This window comes from Musa acuminata, chromosome BXJ2-8 (assembly GCF_036884655.1).
Source record: "Musa acuminata AAA Group cultivar baxijiao chromosome BXJ2-8, Cavendish_Baxijiao_AAA, whole genome shotgun sequence".
NCBI classification, from domain to species: Eukaryota; Viridiplantae; Streptophyta; class Magnoliopsida; order Zingiberales; family Musaceae; genus Musa; species Musa acuminata.
In genome coordinates this window covers 39,198,692-39,219,749 of record NC_088345.1, presented here as the reverse complement: position 1 = coordinate 39,219,749, position 21,058 = coordinate 39,198,692, and the positions used below count along the sequence as shown (strand labels likewise).

At 38.9% G+C, this 21,058-nt stretch overlaps 1 non-coding gene and 1 pseudogene across 1 annotated transcript; one reads left to right on the top strand and one right to left on the bottom strand.

Moving 5' to 3' along the window:
• Positions 1 to 1,372: 1,372 nt before the first annotated feature.
• LOC135620389 (sphinganine C4-monooxygenase 1-like) lies at positions 1,373 to 2,435 on the top strand (annotated as a pseudogene).
• A 604-nt stretch (positions 2,436 to 3,039) lies between these two features.
• Positions 3,040 to 3,113, bottom strand: TRNAI-AAU (transfer RNA isoleucine (anticodon AAU)). Its single transcript has one exon. It is a non-coding gene; the product is annotated as a tRNA-Ile (tRNA).
• Between the last annotated feature and the right edge of the window lie 17,945 nt (positions 3,114 to 21,058).

The window sequence follows — 21,058 nt, the reverse complement described above, 5'->3', positions numbered from 1 at the left end:
TATAACGATGGAAGGCCACGTGGGTCAATCTAATTGCCTCACGTTTACGGACTTAATATTATCGAGAGAGAGATGTTTCTATGATTCGATCTCCTAATATGACATGTCACACGTATACATATTTAATATATATCTACATCGCATATAAATATATATACATATGTAGTATGTGTATAAGCAATCACACCAGATGATCTTGGACCACAACCTAATGTGATCAGGCCCGAGCTAGTAGGCCTAATCACTCACATCAAAATCTATGTGTGCAACGGTGCATCTCGATGCCCTATGATCATCCATCTCATCTTCGTCGGTTCCATTGACATCTCGATGCATCTTTATGCATCGCGATCATCCGTCTCGTGGGTCCCACGATTGCATCCATGCTCCCGTTGTGCCTTCTCATGTGATTACAACTTAATCATAAGCATACGGACCCGACAATAGATGAGAAATATAATGGAGGCTCGTAGACCCCAATAATAATAATCACAAGTACACACATCACACGGTCCATGATCATCCGTCCACACATCAAACATTATATATATATATATATATAAATCATTATCATGTAGGACTACTAGAGAATAATAAAAAATAATAATCAACTAAACTTTTTAATTAATTATATTTTCTGAAAACAAGGACATATAGGGAATTTCTAAATTCCTAGGGGTATTTTCGTAATTATAGTAAGGGAGGGGTCTAAATTGTTGTTTCCACTATTAAGTAATAATCCCTTCACCGATTCGTATCCCAAATTATCGATCGTCTTCCATCATCTTTCATGTATCACCAAATCATCATGTTCATATGATCTTTATAATCAATTTTCATATCACCAAACTAGGATAATGATATAATTGATATGCGGATTCTTATAGTAAACCATTGTCCCTCGTTTTTATATTTTCTTTCTTCATATTTCCCACTATATCTCTAACCGGCTAATACACAACTCTCGTTCAATGGACCATAGTTGAACTAGTCTAATTCATATAAAAACATTATAACTGATATAAAAATCTTCTTATTTAATTATTTTTGTTCCTAAATCAATATTGATATTTATTTAAAATTATATTATTGTATAATTTTATTAAGTTTGAAGTCAATTTATCTCAATTATAATATTTTTAAAAATGTTTATAATATTTCGATGAAGGTGCCAAAAATAAGGTAATAACAATGTGAATCTTGGCTTAGACTGATTCATCCTATTGTCCGATCCATAGGTAGTAATTCTTTTGTTTCAACTATCTCCCTCATGATGTCTTCATTGAGCATCAATATACTCCAAATTACTTCACATATCGGGCATCAATATAGTCCAAATCACCTAGCCAGAATAGTACATAAGAGGCCTAATATGACGTTGAGTCCACATGACATATCCTCTAGCTCAATTTTAGTTGAGCTCCAGGTCAATCTTAATACCATTGGTTACGACTTGAGCTTATGAAATAGGTGATACATTAATTTGCATGTTGTGAGCGACGAGAGCGGGATAGCGAAGCCACAGCCGTCGCCGGTGGTGATCGCCGCCCAGTTCTTGGCGGCTATGTTGGTGCTCGACACATGGCAGTGCTTCATGCAGACGTACATGCACGCGAACAAGTCCGTGTACAAGCACGTGCAGTCGAAGCACCACACGCTGGTCGTCCCCTACGCCTTCGGCGCGCGGTACAACCATCCACTGGAGGATCTGCTACTCGACACCGTTGGCGGCGCGCTCGCCTTCTTCGTCTCCGGCATGACGCCGTGGACGGGCTTCTTCTTCTTCTCCTTCGCCACCGTGAAGACGATGGACGACCACTGCGGGCCGCCTTCGTCGTCTCCGGCATGACGCCGCGGACGGGCGCCTTCTTCTTCTCCTCTGCCACCGTGAAGACGGTGGACGACCACTGCGGGCTGTGGCTCCCGGGCAACCTGCTGCATGCGTTGTTCAGCAACAACAGCGCCGACTATGACGTCCACCACCAGCTTAACGGCAGCAAGTACAACTTCTCGCAGCCCTTCTTTGTGATGTGGGATAGGATTATGCGAACCTACATGCCCTGCTCGCTGGAGACGAGGAAGGAGGGGAGGGTTCGAAGCCCGGCCGATCAAACCCAAGAGCTAATGGATCCATCCATATCTTGCGTTTAAGATTCTCGTGATTAAAGGTGCCACTGTGTTCTGATTCGTGTTGGATTGGTTGCAAATATGAAGCAAATAAAAGGTAAATTTCTTTTTTTTTTTGTAATAGAAAATTTAAATGGAAACATGAAATGTGGATTTTTATTATATTTTAATCTTAAGAATATTTTATGATTAATGATTAAGAGGAATCTAGATTATTTATTTATATGTTTTCATATTTTCGATATAATAAGTTTATCTATAATTTTTAATATCGTTCTTTAAGAGCCACGTGATTAAAGGTGTTTCGCGTTCAGATTCGTGTTGCATTTGTTGCTAATGTGAAGTAAATAAAAGGGAACTTTATTTTTTTTTTCTGTGATAGAAAATTTATGGTTTATAATTGATGATAGGATGAAATTATCAATGCAATGGAAACTTGACAAGTGGATGATTTTTATTATATTTTAGTTTGAAAAAAAATAAAAGGTTCTGAAGAAGATGTTTTGATTAATGATTAAGATCGTATGAATCTAGATTATTTATTTGTTTGTAGATTTTTTTATTTTTAATATATAAAGTTTATTTATATTTTTATTGTATTTTAATTTGAAGAAAAAAAAGCTGTTTGGATTTTATCAAGCAGATTCGAAGCTTCGACATTCACAGTTGATGTTTGGATCAATGGGTAAGATTGTCCGAATCTATATTTTTATTTATTTATTCTTTATCTATTAAGTTTATTTATAACTTTTAAAATATTAATACAAATATTCTGTAATCAAGCAGATTCGAAGCTTCACCAACTGTGATCGTTTAACACCGAGTTACATTGTTAATAAGATATTTTGTTTTACCAAACTATATTTATTAAAATATATATTATTATATTAATAAAATAAAAATTATAACTAATGGCCCATGCAGGTTTCGAACCTGCGACCTTCGCGTTATTAGCACGACGCTCTAACCAACTGAGCTAATAGGCCAATATATTTTTATTGTTACGATATACTTATTAATAAAATATTAATATAGACTACTCGATGTCTATGTTTTAATATCATTATTTTTACAATATTTTATTTATTTAGTTATTAATTTTGTATCTCACCTCGAATGAGCTAATAGATCGATATATTTCTTAAATAAATAATAATTCCTCAATTATTTTATAGTTTGATTAAAATATAACTTAATTTGATATTTTTAAAATTAAATTTTTGTATATCCCATTAAGCCAAAACCAACTAAGTTCATTTTGTAAATAAAAAGTATAATGATTGTTGTTTTCAATAGATTAAAAATTTTAATATATTATTTATATAATAATACTCTAAAATTAAAATTTTTTATTGGCCATGGCGTATGCGTTTTTTTTAGCATGAAATTTACTAACTCAAGGTTGGTTGTCTTATGACAAGAGGGAGGAACGACCCAACTCGATTTGGGCTCGATGATGGACAATGCGTGTGATCCTGAGAAGCTAAGAATGGTCAGAGAAGGAATAAGGCGTAATAAATTTAGATTTTGATTGATCACTTACTGTATTATCCGAAATCTCATAAAAATTTGATATCGAGGTTGCCTGACCCTTATCCATCTGATGATCAAAGTTAGTATTGTATGATATATATCGAAAGTAAGGATGTGGAAGAGCTTGAGAAAGGATAAAAAGAGAGTATTTAAACCTAATCACTTGTGACAGTTTTAGCCGTTAGGTAGTTATAGGGAGGCATAACCACCTACTAAGATGGCAATTGAGGTGGAACAACCTTCACTGAAATGGATTAACCACTCATTATGGTGGCATAATATATGTTGATGTGACTCAACCATCTATCAAGGTGGTATAGCGTTTGTTAATATGGCTCGACCACTTGAAAATGTGGCATAACATCTACTTATGTAGCTCAACCACTTGTCAAGGTGGCGTAATGTCTAATGATATGGCTCAATCAATTGTTATGCTAGCATATTGCCTAATTGTTGAAGTGGTGACCTTCATTAATGAGGTGGAGGTGTCCATGTGTTGGTCCTTGAGCAGTCAATATGTGTCCCCTTATTGTGTTTCATCGTGGAAGATTTTTCAAGCGAAATACAATGTTCATTTTTGATGGGCATTGAATACCTCTTAGGAGAGGATTGGCCATGGATCAAGTGTTGTTGTGCTAGGTCTCAATCGGTTATACTTTGAGTCTAACCTACCAATGTTAGGTTGGGAGATTGTTAGCACGCTTGTCCCGTCCACATTGTAAAGGAAAACCGAACGATGATCGTTAGGTTAGTGAGACTTTTGTCGATCAACTACGATAATACTGACCCACTCGGATCGGGTAGGGAGAACTTTACAACCTATCAAACTGTCTACTTAGGGAAAGTGGGGCCTACGATAGAGCTGGAGAAATCACATTGAACTAATATGATTGATTGTAGTAATTCCCCTTTTTTTTCTCCTAATTTGTCCACATTAGGAAGAGATCTCTTGGAGTTCTGTTACGCCCATATTGGGTATATTTTCTACATCTGGATCTACTTACATTGGAAAGATATTAGTTAGCGCCACCTACTTTTATTTCTCTCGACCTCCTAATCTGCCCTTTTTTTAGGATTATATAAGGTGCCTCTATGATAGAAATGACAAGCTCCTAAGGTGCCACTTATACGAAGATTGAGGTTGGAAAAGGTTTCTCATCCCTACGATGTCCAAGTTAGTGACTCGAGATTTATAAGTGCAGGTCCAAATAATCCCCCTTTCCTCTATGTTAAAGGTGAGCTTTTATACCTAATCGTAAAGAATAATAAGGATGCTTCCAATTACGTTTTTGACTATAAATGCACCCCGAATACATTTGGCCTTATACCTCCTTTATGATAAATTTCTTTTTATATGGGTCGGGTTTTCTTGAATTACGCACTTCAGACATATTTAGCTTTGTGCCTACACTGTGATGAATTTTTCTTTATGTGGATCAGACTTTCCTAACTCATGTGCCTTAGACATATTTAATCCTGTGCATTTATTGTGGTTGATTTCTCTTTACTCGAGTCAGGTTTTCCCGAGCATGTTTGGCCTTGTGCCTTTGCCATAGTGGATTTCTCTTCATGTGAGTTAAGTTTTTTCGAATCATGCCTCGGGCACATTTGACCTCGTTACTCCATTGTGACAAATTTTTCTTTACGTGGGTCAGGTTTTTTAGACTCGCACCTCGAGCATATTTGGCCTCATACCTATACCATGATGAATTTCTCTTCATGCAAGTCAAGTTCTCTCGACTCACAAGCCTTAGGCACATTTGATATTATGCCTCCGTCGTGACGGATTTCTTATCATGTGGGCTAAGTTTTCTCGATTCCTTGGGGTATAACCTAAACATTATATCACTTTACTTCATCTATCTTTTTAATCCACTATAGCCTTGTGATTGTGATCCTCTCTGGACATGAATATACATTCCTTAAAGAGGAAGATGCCTTGCTCCTCTTTGGGCATGGCGGTGGCCTCTTCGGCCTCGGCCATTATTTGTGAGTCATCGCTCAAGGCTTTGAGTCTAACTTAGTATAACTACCATGGTAGCACTGACAAGCCAAGAAAGAAGTAGAAGGTTATCATGAAAAAGGTGCCTCACCCCCAAAGGGGTGGGGAAACTGAGGAGCCAGGTCTACAGAAAGAGCCTCCTACCTTCATAGCATTAGCACCTTCAAAGGGTTCTCGAAGTTCTCGATCTTATTCAAGGAAAAGAGGGGATCGATCTGTTGAATCTCGGATTTTGATGATGAAGTCAATTGTCATTTGTTATCTAATCTATATGTTGAGATAAGTGTGTAGGATTAACTATGATGAAAGTAAGATATGCAGCAGGAGTTGCGCTAGAGTCAAGACAATGATCATGTTGGGAGTTCTAGAGTTCGACGAAAGTTTGGACAGTCGTTGGAGGTTCTGCGGGAACAAATCTGAGAAGTCCATGAGCTTGCCAAAGAAGCTCGTCGGAACTCGCCAAGTGGATCGTCGCGAGTCCAGGAGTTTGCCGGAAGTCCGCAGGAGCATCACCGAGGGTTCATCCGATGATCAACGGAAGTTCGCCGGAAGAAGCGATTGACGCACCGGAGCAAGTTGCAGTAAATGTCTTATGAAATATCGTAGTTAGCACAATGATTAAGTTGGAAATGGGAGGTGATCCCATTAACTTAATCTTGGGGCAATTAGGCCATTGAAAAACCCAAATTGGGCCGAATGGATCAACCCATTCGGACCCTGATTTCTGCCAGGCGGTTGAATCGCCCTAGCCAGGTGGTGGCACTGCTTGGGCTTAGTCTCCGAGCGAGACTGGGTGGTGCAACCGCCCCTGACAGGAGGTGGCACCGCTTGAGCTCGGTCTTCGAGCTCTGGCAGGAGGTGCAACCGCCTCAGTCAGGCAGTGGCACCGCTTGAGCTCGGTCTTCGAGCTCTGGCAGGAGGTGCAACCGCCCTTGACAGGAGGTGGGACCGCCCAGAGGCTCAGTCTTCGAGCTCTGCCATGTGGTGCAACCACCTCAATCAGGCGGTGCAACCCCTAGATCCCAAAATTCCAGGAATTGGTAGTTTTGAGCTCGGAATTCAAACTAGGTTGGGGCCTATAAATACCCCACCCTTTCAGCACTGAAAGGGCACTTAAAACACACCGAAATCCTGATCTTATTCTGTGATTTTTAGAGCTCAAAATTGTTGTAAAGGCCAAAAGTTCTTCTCCCTCTTTTCTTCCAAGTTCTGATCTTTAAAGAGAGGAGAAAAAATTATGTAAGGGTTGTCTCCTAAGCCCGTCAAAAGGAGTGAAACTGTAAAAGGGTGGTTGACCTTTGTCTATTGAAGGAAGGCCTCTAGTGGACGTCGGTGACCTCATCGGTGGAGGAAGCCAAAAGTGGATGTAGGTCAAGATTGATCGAACCACTCTAAATCTCGGTTTGCATTTACTTTGAGCATATTATCTTTACTGCAAACCTCCTCAAAAGCTTACTGCTTTCTGCGTATATACGATTGGGTTTCAAGCTTTGCACTTGTTAGGATCGGAGCGGCACTAAGAGGGGGGGTGAATTATTGCAGCAGATTAAAACGTCGGTTTTGATAAATCTTTCGTACGATAAAAATCAGAATTGGAAGTGCTTAACTTGAAAGTGTATTTACAAAGTTGTGCAGCAAAGGTAATGAGGAAATAAAGCAAGTAAGAAAGTTTGTAGTAATGTAAATAGCAGTAATGAAATGCAAACCAGAGATTGCGTCGATTTTAAAGTGGTTCGGTCAAGTGACCTACATCCACTTGCGAGGCCCCTCTTCGATGAGGCTCCCACCTTCCACTAGCAAATCTCTTGAAAGGGAAGGATGAATACCCCTCTTACAACTTTTTACAAGCGGTTCACTCTCTTACAGATTTTCAGCAAGAAAGAAGGAGGTGAACACTAGCAAATTGAAAACAAGACTAGCTAAGACTTTTCTAAGGCCTTTCTCTCAAACAATTGCTGCTCAAAAAGTTGTAATCTCAGTTGAGATTTGAGGGGTATTTATAGGCCTCAAGAGGATTCAAATTTGGGCTCCAAAATTTGAATTCTCTTTGGGTTCTCGATGCTGGCGGTGCCACCGCCTATCAGTGTCAGACACTGACAGTGGACGGGTGGTGTCACCGCCCAGCTAAGCGGTGCCACCGCCCAGCTCTCGGGCGCTGGGCGGTGCCACCGCCAGACCCTTCGGTTCATTGGCTGGGCTTCAAATTTAGCCCAAACCAGGTCTAATTTTGGGCCTAGTTGGCCCCTAACTAGGATATAGGATTATCTCTTAATCCTAATCCTAATTACAAGTGAACTACATAACATAAAAACATCCTAAGCAAGTTTTCAACTACGAACGTCGAGTCTTATTCCGGCGAGCTTTCCGACGAACTTCTTCCGACGGACTCCCAGCAAGCTCCCGAACTTATGATGACTTTAACGAGTAGCCGAGCCTTCTCGGTGATCTCCGTGAACCTCCGACGATCTCTTCGGCGAACTTCCAAAAATTCCGATAGGTTCCCGATTTCTTCTCGGTTGGTTCCGGCAGCATCTCCGACGATTCTTCAGACTCTTAAACGTCCATCAAACTTGACTCCGGTATTCTTGCTTTGTGTTTTCTGGTAATCATAGTTAATCCTGCACACTTAACTCAATAATATGGATTAGATCAATTAACCCATCAATTGATTTTATCATCAAAATCTGAGATTCAACAGCACTTTCCGAATCGGCGTTTAAACGTAAATCAATTCTATCGTATGATCATCATATTTTAGTTTGCATTTACGTTTTGATTTCTATCATAACTGCAAACTGCCTTTATATCCTTGCTTTAACCGCATCTTGCTTAATCAAGTGATTTACGAATCAATATTTAGACGTAAATTAGTTTTTTCGTACGAATATCATATTTTAGTTTGCGCCTACTATCTGATTTGAACCATAACTGCAAACTGCATTTATATCTTTGCTGCATCTCGCTTAATCAAAAATTAAAGTGATTTACGAATCGGCTTTCTTACTGAAATCACTTTTATCGAACGAACGTAGTTTTTTTAATCGTAGAAGGTTTTCTACTGCACTAATTCACCCCCCCCCCCCACCCTCTTAGTGCTCTTGATCCTAACAATTGGTATCAGAGCGGGGTTAACTCTCAAACGGATTAAAACCCAAGAGAGATGGCATACGTCGGAAATCAAGAGGGTCATTCTATTATACGTCCACCCATGTTCAATGGGACGGACTATACCTATTGGAAGACCCGAATGAAAATCTTTCTTATATCTATGGATTTTGAACTTTGGAATCTTGTCGAAAATGGATTTTCGAAGTCTTCTCTTCCAATGATCGATTGGAATGAATTGGAGAAGAAGGCTTTCGCTCTTAATGCAAAGGCTATGAATATCTTATTTTGTGCACTTGATAAAAACGAGTTTAACCGTGTTTCGATTTGTGAAACCGCATTTGATATTTGGCACACACTCGAAGTGACTCACGAAGGCACAAGTAGAGTGAAAGAGTCAAAAATCAATATTTTGATACATTCTTTTGAACTTTTCCGGATGAAACCGAGTGAGACTATTGGCGACATGTTTACCCGTTTTACGGATGTCGTCAACGGTCTAAAAGGACTCGGAAAAAGTTTTTCGGATTTTGAGCTCGTAAACAAGATTCTAAGATCCCTTCCTAAAAGTTGGGATCCTAAAGTCACTGCTATTCAAGAGGCAAAAGATCTAAACAACTTTTCTCTTGAAGAACTAATCGGGTCATTAATGACCTATGAGATGCCTTGCAAAGCTCATGAAGAGCAAGAAGACATCCTTCTAAAGAACAGGAAGGATATGACACTCAGAACTTTAGATGACCACTTGAGAGAAAACTCAAGTGATGAGGACTATGACGATGACTTGACACTTCTAACAAGAAAATTTTAAAAACTCATTAAAAGAAAACAAGTTTAAGAATGACACAAAAAATAAACTTGAACCCAAGAAGGACCAAGTTATTTGCTACGAGTGCAAAAAGCCGGGACACTACAAAAGTGATTGTCCCCAAGTCAAAAAGAGAACATCAAAGAAGAAGGCGCTCAAAGCAACGTGGGATGACTCGAGCGCGTCCGAAGAAGAGGAGTCCAACATCGAGCAAGTTGCTCATTACGCCTTAATGGCCATCGGAGAGGAGGTAACGAATTTAATAGATGCAGATTTATCATTTGATGAATTATTAAATGTCATCCATGACTTATTTGATGAATGCAAGATTATTAGTAGAAAATACAAATTGCTAAAAAAGGAGCATGATAGTCTTACTTGTAATTTCGATAAGTTAAAAACTGAATATCATGATAGTTTAGGTTCATGCATAAAATACCATGATCTAGAAACTCTCCAAAAGGAAAACTTGCTACTTAAAGACACCTTAAAGAAATTCGAGGTTGGTAGCAAGTCTTTGAACATGATCCTTGCAAACAAGGGTCACGTTCCCAAAAGAAGTGGAATAGGATTTGTGAGAAGTCCTCACCAAAATCCAACCACCTTCATAAAAGGCCTCATCTTACATGTTCGACACCAAAGCAAATGCAACTTTTGTTGCAAACTTGGACACAAAACACATTATTGTCCATTCAAAAAAATTAGTCCGAATAGATTAATTTGGGTTCCTAAAGGAACCATGATAAATTCTATGCAACATGATAAAAAATGTAGATCTATTTTTGATAGTAGATGCTCAAGGCATATGACCGGAGATCCATCTCAATTCTCTAAGCTCACTAGCATAGATGAAGGCTATGTCACCTTCGGAGACAACAATAAGGGTAAAATCATTGGCAAAGGAACCATAGGTAACAAATCCAACTTCTTTATTGAAGATGTTTTGTTAGTTGATGGTTTAAAACATAACATATTGAGCATTAGTCAATTATGTGATAAAGGATATATTGTCAGATTCGAATCTAATGCTTGCATCATTAAAAAATCACACAAAAACACGTCTATGATTGCATTAAAACAAAATAACATATACACTATTGACATCAATGATTTGTGTAATGAAATATGTTTTTCGGTTTTGAATGAGGATGATTGGCTGTGACATAGAAGATTAGGTCATGCCAGCATGAAACTAATCACTCAAATATCATCTAAAGAACTTGTAAGAGGAATTCCTCATATCAAGTTCATCAAAGATAATGTATGTGATGCTTGCCAATTAGGTAAACAAATTAAGGGTAGTTTCAAATCTAAGAATCAAATAAGCACCTCTAGGCCCTTACAATTGATCCATATGGACTTGTTTGGACCAATCTCTACATCAAGCCTAGTAGGTAGGAAATACGCCTTCGTCATTGTGGATGACTATAGCAGATACACATGGACTTACTTCTTAAAACAGAAAAATGAATGCTTTAGATATTTTGCCAAGTTTTGTAAACTTGTTCAAAATGAGAAGGGTTCTATGATTTCGTCAATTAGAAGTGATCACGATGGTGAATTTCAAAACCATGATTTCCAAGAATTTTGTGAACTCAATGGATACAACCATAATTTCTCTACTCCTAGAAATCCTCAACAAAATAGAGTAGTAGAAATAAAAAATCGAAATTTATAAGAAATGGCAAGAACCATGTTGAATGAACATAGCCTACCCAAATATTTTTGGGTCGAAGCCGTAAACACTGCATACTATATTTTGAATAGAGTTCTAGGAAGACCCTTACTCACCAAAACTCCCTATGAGTTATGGAACAACAAAAAACCCAATATTTCATATTTTAAAGTCTTTAGGTGTAAGTGTTTTATCTTGAATGAAAAAGATAACTTAGGAAAATTTGATGCTAAATCCGATGAAGAAATCTTTCTTAGTTATTCTTCGGTTTCTAAAGCTTTTTGTATCTTCAATAAAAGAACTTTAATTATTGAAGACTCCATTCATGTTGTTTTAAATGAGATTTCCGAAATCAGGAAAAACGATTTTGATGATGATGTTAATTTTGATTCCTTGAATTTAAATGAAACCCCGTCTCCAATTAGCAACTTGGATGCATCCACTTCCGAAACATCTTTACCCAAGGATTGGAAGTATGTAGATGCTTATCCTAAGGAGCTAATCTTAGGAGACACATCAAAGGGGGTTCAAACACGTTATTCTCTTAAAATTTTTGTGCCAACGCCACTTTTCTCTCCCAAATTGAACCCAAATATGTTGACGAAGCCATGAAAGATGATTCATGGATTATCACAAGGCAAGATGAATTAAATCAATTTGAGAGAAATGAGGTGTGGAAGCTTGTTCCTAGGCCAAATGACCATTTAGTTATTGGTACTAAATGGGTTTTTAGAAACAAGAAAGATGAATATGATATCGTGGTTAGAAACAAGGCTAGATTAGTGGCCTAAGGTTTCAACCAAGAAGAAAGTATCGATTACGAAGAAACCTTTACTCCTATGACTCGATTAGAAGTCATAAGGATGCTCCTTGCCTACGCTAGTAGTAATAATTTTAAGTTATTTCAAATGGATGTTAAAAGCGCTTTTCTTAATGACTTTATTTCCGAAGAAGTCTATGTCGAACAACCTCCTGGAATTGAAAAGAATAGCCTCCCTTATCATGTGTTTAGATTAACTAAAGCTCTCTATGGTTTAAAACAAGCTCCGAGGGCTTGGTATGAGAGACTTAGTTCTTTTCTTATTGAAAATAATTTCACAAAAGGCAAGGTTGATACTACATTGTTTATCAAGAATTTTGAAAATAATTTTCTCATTGTTCAGATTTATGTTGATGATATTATATTTGGTTTTACGAATGAATCTCTTTGTGAATCTTTTGCTAAAACTATGAGTCTTGAATTTGAAATGAGTTTAATGGGAGAATTAACATTCTTCTTAGGCTTACAAATCAAACAACTAAGCAATGACATCTTTATTAGTCAAACTACATATGCTATGAATTTGCTAAAAAAGTTTAATATGAATAGCTCAAAAGCTATTAACACTCCTATGAGCACCTCTAGTAAGTTAGAAATTGATGAAAGTGGAGAAAGCTTCGATCAAAAAACTTATAGGGGCATGATAGGAAGTTTAATTTACCTCACTGCAACTAGACCAGATATCTTGTTTAGTGTAGGACTTTGTGCTAGATTTCAATCAAACCGTAAGATATCTCATCTCAAAGCAGTTAAAAGAATACTTAGATATCTTAATGGTACCACAAATCTAGGATTATGGTACCCAAAATCAGAGAATCTTGAGTTAATTGCTTATGCTAATGCGGATTTTGCTGGCTGTAGACTAGATAGAAAAAGCACATCAGGAACATGTCAATTTTTAGGACATGCCCTTGTTTCCTAGTCATCTAAGAAACAAAACTCGGTTGCACTATCAACAACCGAAGCTGAATATATTGTAGCAAGTGCATGCTATGCACAAGTTGTATGGATGAAAAACACCTTAGAAGATTATAAAGTTCATTTTAAAAATATTCCTATTAAATGTGATAACACAAGTGCAATATGTTTAACAAAGAATCCTATACAACACTTAAGAACAAAACATATTGATATTAGACATCACTTTATACGAGATCATATTACTAATCATGATGTAATTGACACTAAACATCAACTAGCTGATATTTTTACAAAACCTCTAAGTGAAGAACAATTTGATTTCATAAGAAGAGAATTAGGAATGTTGATGTGTCCGAATACATAAACTTGTTGAAATTATTTTTCGGGCTTTATTGATTGATTGATCAATTTCACTTAATTGCTATGATGATTTTACACAATTACATATTAGAAATTATGTGTATGAATATAAAAATTTCCATGATGATAAGCATGTTTTGTCTTCATGATCATATTTGAAAATCAATAGCACAGTCTCGTCTGAATGCATGAAAGTCTTAATTTCATTTTCGGAATCTTTTAAAAATCAGAGTTTCTCGATACATTATCCTCTTCCGGACTTAATAAAGCATATGTCATAATGAGTTTAATTCTCATCATTGTTGACATATGAAATACATCTCTCATACACCTATGTGAAGAATATTATTTAAAGAAATAGATTTAATAAAATGATTCCTTATTATATGAATGATAGTGTTTTTACTAACAAGGATTCGTTTCTAATACATATCTTGATCCTTGTGAAAATAAAGCAAGATTTAATCTCTCATCAATTTTAACTTCATTTAAAGTAAACTCACAAATAGATGGTGGAGATGCGGGGTAAAAACAAAATTGATATCTCAATGTCATGTTTGCATAATTGACTCACTATTGAAAATGACATGAACCTAGACAAGGCATCACATTTATGCTCAAAATTCGCTTATATTGTTCTCATGGTATCACAATTACCATGCTTTTTATTGATGACAAAGGGGGAGAAATATATGAGTATTAATGTCATGCTTGCATCACCAAGAGATATATGAATTGATGCTATGATTGCTATAATTTGCATTATGCCTTATTTGTATCATGTCAAGATATCAAACAAAAAATCTTACTTCATAGTTTTACATGTTGATATCTTACAATATGATGAATTGCTACTATTACCATCATTCAAACTTGTAATGTAAAATTTGAAAATGAATGTCAAGCCTTGACATCATCTTTAGAGAGATACATCATGATGAGAATCATGATGGGAGTATTGATAAGTTTAAATGACTTTAACTTATCAATATGTCTCTTGAATTCAAAGGTTTTGAATTCAAGAATGACTTATCTCAAGTATGACATATAGACAGGGGGAGTTAAGGTTAACTCCATTATCAATTGATTGTCATCATCAAAAAGGGGGAGATTGTTGAATCTCAGATTTTGATGATAAAGTCAATTGTCATTTGTTATCTAATCTATATGTTAAGATAAGTGTGCCGGATTAACTATAATGAAAGTAAGATATGCAGTAGGAGTTACGCCGGAGTTAAGATAATGATCACGTTGAGAGTTCGAGAGTTCAACGGAAGTTCGAACAGTCGTCGGAGGTTTTGCGGGAACAAATCTGAGAAGTCCATGAGCTTGCCAAAGAAGCTCGTCGGAACTCGCCAAGTGGATCATCGTAAGTCCAGGAGTTTGCCGGAAGTCCGTAGGAGCATCACCGAGGGTTCATTGGATGATCGACGAAAGTTCGCCGGAAGCTTGTCGGAAGAAGCGATTGACGCACTAGAGCAAGTTGCAGTAAATGTCTTAGGAAATATTGTAGTTAGCACAATGATTAAGTTGAAAATGGGAGGTGATCCCATTAACTTAATCTTGGGGCAATTGGGCCCCTGAAAAACCCAAATTGGGCTGAATGGATCAACCCATTTGGACCCTAATTTCTGCCAGGCGGTGGCACCGCTTAGGCTTAGTCTCCGAGCGAGACTGGGTGGTGCAACCGCCCTTGACAGGAGGTGGCACCGCTTGAGCTCGGTCTTCGAGCTCTGGCAGGAGGTGCAACCACCTCAATCAGGCGATGGCACCGCTTGAGCTCGGTCTTCGAGCTCTGGCAAGAGGTGCAACTGCCCCTGATAGGAGGTGGCACCGCCCAGAGGCTCAGTCTTTGAGCTCTGCTAGGCAGTGCAACCACCTCAGTCAGGCGGTGCAACCGCTAGATCCCGGAATTTCTGGAATTGACAGTTTTGAGCTCGGAATTCAATTTGGGTTGGGGCCTATAAATACCCCACTCTTTCAACACTAAAAGGGCACTCAAAACACACCGAAATCCTAATCTTATTCTGTGATTTTTAGAGCTCAAAATTGTTGTAAAGGCCAAAAGTTCTTCTCCCTCTTTTCTTCCAAGTTCTGATCTTTAAAGAAGGAGAGAAAATTCTGTAAGGGTTGTCTCCTAAGCCCGTCAAAAAGAGTGAAACTGTAAAAGGGTGGTTGGCCTTTGCCTATTGAAGGAAGGCCTCTAGTGGACGTTGATGACCTCATCGGTGGAGGAAGCCAAAAGTGGATGTAGGTCAAGATTGACCGAACCACTCTAAATCTCGGTTTGCATTTACTTTGAGCATATTATCTTTACTGCAAACCTCCTCAAAAGCTTACTACTTTCTGCACATATACGATTGGGTTTCAAGCTTTGCACTTTCCGAATCGGCGTTTAGATGTAAATCAGTTTTATCGTACGATCATCATATTTCAGTTTGCATTTATGTTTTGATTTCTATCATAACTGCAAACTGCCTTTATATCCTTGCTTTAATTGCATCTCGCTTAATCAAGTGATTTACGAATCAGCATTTAGACGTAAATCGGTTTTTTCGTACGAATATCTTATTTCAGTTTGTGCCTACTATCTGATTTGAACCATAACTGCAAACTGCATTTATATCTTTGCTGCATCTCACTTAGTCAAAAGTTAAAATGATTTATGAATCAACTTTCTTACTGAAATCACTTTTATCGAACGAACGCAGTTTTTTTAATCGTAGAAGGTTTTCCGCTGCACTAATTCACCTTCCCCCTCTTAGTGCTCTTGATCCTAACACGATCAAGGTCGATGTTTGACTTATGCAAGGGTAAGCCCTTGTTGTTCACGGCTATATAAATAGATGACATGCCAGACTTGGCCCTATGAGCTCCACTGCAACCGAGATGGGAGGGTTTACATGAGGAGCAGAAGGTGTAAAGTGATAGCATGGCCTTAGAGCAGTACAACCACGAGTCCTTATGTTCGGGGGGTAGCGAACCAGATCTACCATTCCCTTTTGAAGGTTCTGATTGACACTTGCTACCATAATGATGTGTTGATAAGTTAGGCCGTGGTTAGTCCCTTCAATTTCACATTGCTCACCTATCCAACTTTGATTTATAACATCACCACTATGTAATGGCCCTTATCGACTATGTACACAATGCTAGCTTTGTCATCCACTAGTAGGTCCTTATAATCGATGATCTTCGAGAAGAGATCAAGGGGCTGAAGAAGGGAGGAGCTTTTACTACTATTGCCGAGGTAGAGGTTCGAGGAGCCGAGCTAGTGCAGCAATTTGAGGAAGCTGAGCTACGCCTCGTCGACCTTTCCAAGTAGTTGAAGGAACTTCGAAGTAATAACCATGCCACAGAGGTGATTTATTGTAGCTCACCCAGGAGCTAGATTCGATGAGGGCGCATGACTCGGAGATTGACAAGCAGGTTGTGGCAAACACTGAGTAGGCTCAAGATCTATGTGATGCACTAAAGACTGAGTGGCACATGATACCAAAATATCGAGATGTAGAAGTCGGACCAGTTTGATGTAATTTTGTTTAAGTAATGAAGATTCTTTTTCTTAATTTGTAATGATTGTATCTTGAAGATACACTCGACAACTAGTGTCTTAGATTTTGTAGATCAACATCCAATGCTCAGGGTATAGTCTTCCCTGACCTGATCTCAAGGGAGGCCTTAGGGGTAAAACTTCTTCAAGTTTGTAATACACCATATTCTCAACAATGTCACACCTTTTGTTGTCTCGAGGTGATATGTTTCATCTCGAACAATCTCGATGATTCGATACGACCCTTTCCGAATTGGCCTTAACTTTCCCTGGGGCCCAGTCAGGTCATTGACTTCAACTTTGCGGAGCTCTAAGTCTCCGAATCCAACTGCTCGAGGGCAAATGCTTTAGTTATATTGCTTTTCCACTGGCTTTTTATATCTAAGTGTTTGTATATATGCTTCTACTCTAACTTTACCGATTAGATCAAGTCTGACTCAATGTCCTTCAGAGGTTTTCTCATCAAAGCTCTTAACCCAAGGTGTCGAAAAGACTATCTCAGATAGCAGGAAAGCCTTAGTGCTAAAGGCTAAGCTAAATAGTGATTCTCTCGATCTAGTCTTAGGTGTCAACTGGGTGGCCTGCAAGATGCTCGGTAGTTCATCTACTCAAGTACCCTTGGCTCCATCGACTCTCTTCTTTAACCATTCGAAAATGGCTCTATTGGTGGCCTCAATAAGACCATTGATTTGAGGATGAGCCATCGAATTGAACCTTAGTTAAATCCCGTAAGATTGATAGAATTCCTTGAACCTCGCATTGTTGAATTATATTCCATTATCGGTAATAAGGACCTATGATATTTTGAAGTGGGTGATGATATTTTTTTATATAAATCCCTCGACCTGTTTCTTAGTGATCAACACTAATGGCTCAATTTTTATCCACTATGTGAAATAGTCCTCTCTCACGATGAGGAATCTCTATTGGCCTTAAGCTGGCAAAAAGGGTTCGAGTAGGTCTATCCTCCATTAGGCGAAGGGTCATCCATAGTCGATTAGGCTTAAAGGGACTACTGATTGATGTTGTATCTAAGTAAACTTTTGACATATGTGACATCTTTAAGCATAGATTATTGCATCCTTGTGCAACATCAGCTAATAGGACTCCTGCCAAAGCACTTTGAAGGCAAGATTTTATCCATCAATGTGCTCCCCAAAAATACCTTCAAGCACCAAAGCGAGTATGCTCTCGGCCTCTTATGGTGTTAGGTATTTAAGGGGTGGTTGGCTAAAAGACATAGGATATAGACAGTCATTAATTATACAATACCATGCTTAATGATACTTGACTCTTTCGGCCATTGTGGGGTTAGTTGGGAGTATCTCATCTCTTTTGTAGCATGAGATCTCACCCTTCTAGCTTGATTCTTCCTTGATTATAAACACATCATACTTTTCAATGGTTTAGGTCAACAACGCCTCGACTAATGGCCAACCCTCGCTTAAAGCCCGAGCGGATGCTAACTTGATGAGTCTATCAGTTTTGGTGTTTTCTTCATGGGGGACCCATAACACATTGAGTCGGGAGAAACTATGAGCCAATTTTTGTACCTTGATGAGGTATTTCACCTATTGGGAAATCTAAAGGCTGTTGAATCTCGGATTTTGATGATGAAGTCAATTGTCATTTGTTATCTAATCTATATGTTGAGATAAGTGTGCATAATTAACTATGATGAAAGTAAGATATGCAGTAGGAGTTACGTCGGAATCAAGACAATGATCACATTGGGAGTTCGAGAGTTCAACGGAAGTTTGGACAGTCGTCGGAGGTTCCGCGGGAACAAATCCGAGAAGTCCATGAGCTTGCCAAAGAAGATCGTCAGAACTTGCCAAGTGGATCGTCGCAACTCCAGGAGTTTGCCGAAAGTCCGTAGGTGCATCACCGAGGGTTCATCGGATGATCGACGGAAGTTCGCCAGAAGCTCGCCGGAAGAAGCGATTGACGCACCGGAGCAAGTTGCAGTAAATGTCTTAGGAAATATCGTAGTTAGCACAATGATTAAGTTGGAAATGGGAGGTGATCCCATTAACTTAATCTTGGGGCAATTGGGCCCCTGAAAAATCCAAATTGGGCCGAATGGATCAACCCATTCGGACCCTAATTTCTGCTAGGCGGTTGAACCACCCCAGCCAGGCGGTGGCATCGCCTGGGCTCAGTCTCCGAGTGAGACTGGGCGGTGCAACCGTCCTTGACAGGAGGTGGCACCGCCTGAGCTTGGTCTTCGAGCTTTGGCAGGAGGTGCAACCGCCTTAGTCAGGTGGTGGCACCGCTTGAGCTCGGTCTTCGAGCTCTAGCAGGAGGTGCAACCGCCCCTGACAGGAGGTGGCACCGCCCAGAGGCTCAGTCTTCGAGCTCTGCCAAGCGGTGCAACTGCCTCAGTTAGGAGGTGCAACCGCCAAATCCCCGAATTTCGGGAATTGATAGTTTTGAGTTCGAAATTCAAACTGAGTTGGGGCCTATAAATACCCCACCCTTTCAGCATTGAAAGAGCACCAAAACACACTGAAATTATGATCTTATTATGTGATTTTTAGAGCTCAAAATTGTTGTAAAGGCCAAAAGTTCTTCTCCCTCTTTTCTTTCAAGTTCTGATCTTTAATGAGAGGAGAGAAAATTCTGTAAGGGTTGTCTCCTAAGCCCGTCAAAAGGAGTGAAACTGTAAAAGGGTGGTTGGCCTTCACCTATTGAAGGAAGGCCTCTAGTAGATGTCGGTGGAGGGAGCCAAAAGTGGATGTAGGTCAAGATTGACCGAACCACTCTAAATCTCGGTTTGCATTTACTTTGAGCATCTTATCCTTACTGCAAACCTCCTCAATAGCTTACTGCCTTCTGCACATTTACGATCATGTTTTAAAGTTCAGTATTTTCCGAATCGGCATTTAGACGTAAATCAGTTTTATCGTACGAACATCATATTTCAGTTTGCGCTTACATTTTAACTTTCATCATAACTGCAAACTGCCTTCATAGATTTCCTTTAATTACATCTCGCTTGATTACAAGTTAAAGAGATTTACGAATCGGCTTTTCTATCGAAATCGCTTTTATCGTACGAACACCTTTTTAATCGTCGAAAGTTTTCCGCTACACTAATTCACACCCCCCCCCTAGTGCTCTTGATCCTAACAGTTGGTATCAGAGCGGGGTTAACTCTCAAACGGATTAAAACCCAAGAGAGATGACATACGCCGGAAACCAAGAGGGTCATTCTATTACATGTCCACCCATGTTCAATGGGACGGACTACACTGATAAGACCCTTAAGTCTTATCGTAGGCTCTGATACCAAATGGTAAGACCCTAAAGTCTTATCGTCGAAGAAAGGGAGAAATGGGGATGATAATGATCACTTCGAGGGGATCGGCCTCCTTGATCGTTTCGAGGGGATCGGCCCTCCTTGATCGCTTCGAGGGGATCGACCCTCCTTGATCACTTCGAGGGGATCGGCCTCCTAGGGTTTGTCAAAAGACAGAATAGTATTTTTCATAGCTTATTGAAAAGAAGCAGTTACATCCTTATTTATAGAGTTCCACCCAAAGTCCATCAGGACTTGAACTCTAATAATAAATAAATATTAAATAAACCTCTACTTGATTCTAACTGAACCAAACCGACTCAATAAACAATTGGACTAAACAGACTCAACAAACATTATTCAAAAGCTTAGAAAAAGGGTCATAACAGTTCCTCCCTCTTCAAATCAGCCTTGTCCTCAAGGCTGAGCAGCATCAATCTCAGGGAGCTTCTCTTCGGCATTTTAGCCATAGACTATCTGCAACGCATCACAACCCGTTGATCAAGTATGGTCTCCACTTTTTGAGAGTGTAAGCAACAGGTTGATTTTTCAGTGTAGTAATCGTTGCATGAAACTTCTAGCCCTGTATAATCAATTTTATCTTTGAACCTTTGCTATCACAAGTGAAAATCCGTCCATCAATGATCTTTACTTTGAATTTGTCACACTCTTCAATGTGATGGGCCAATCGGTCAACAGTCTCACTGTCCATAGAATTGTTAGTGCTACCAGTATCAATCAAAACTATAACAGGCTGATGTTCCAGAGTTTCGCCAACTTCCATAGTTTGCGGGTTAGAGTAGTCGGCTAATGCATGCATTGTATGTATGGTAGGTCCAACCTCTGCATTAGA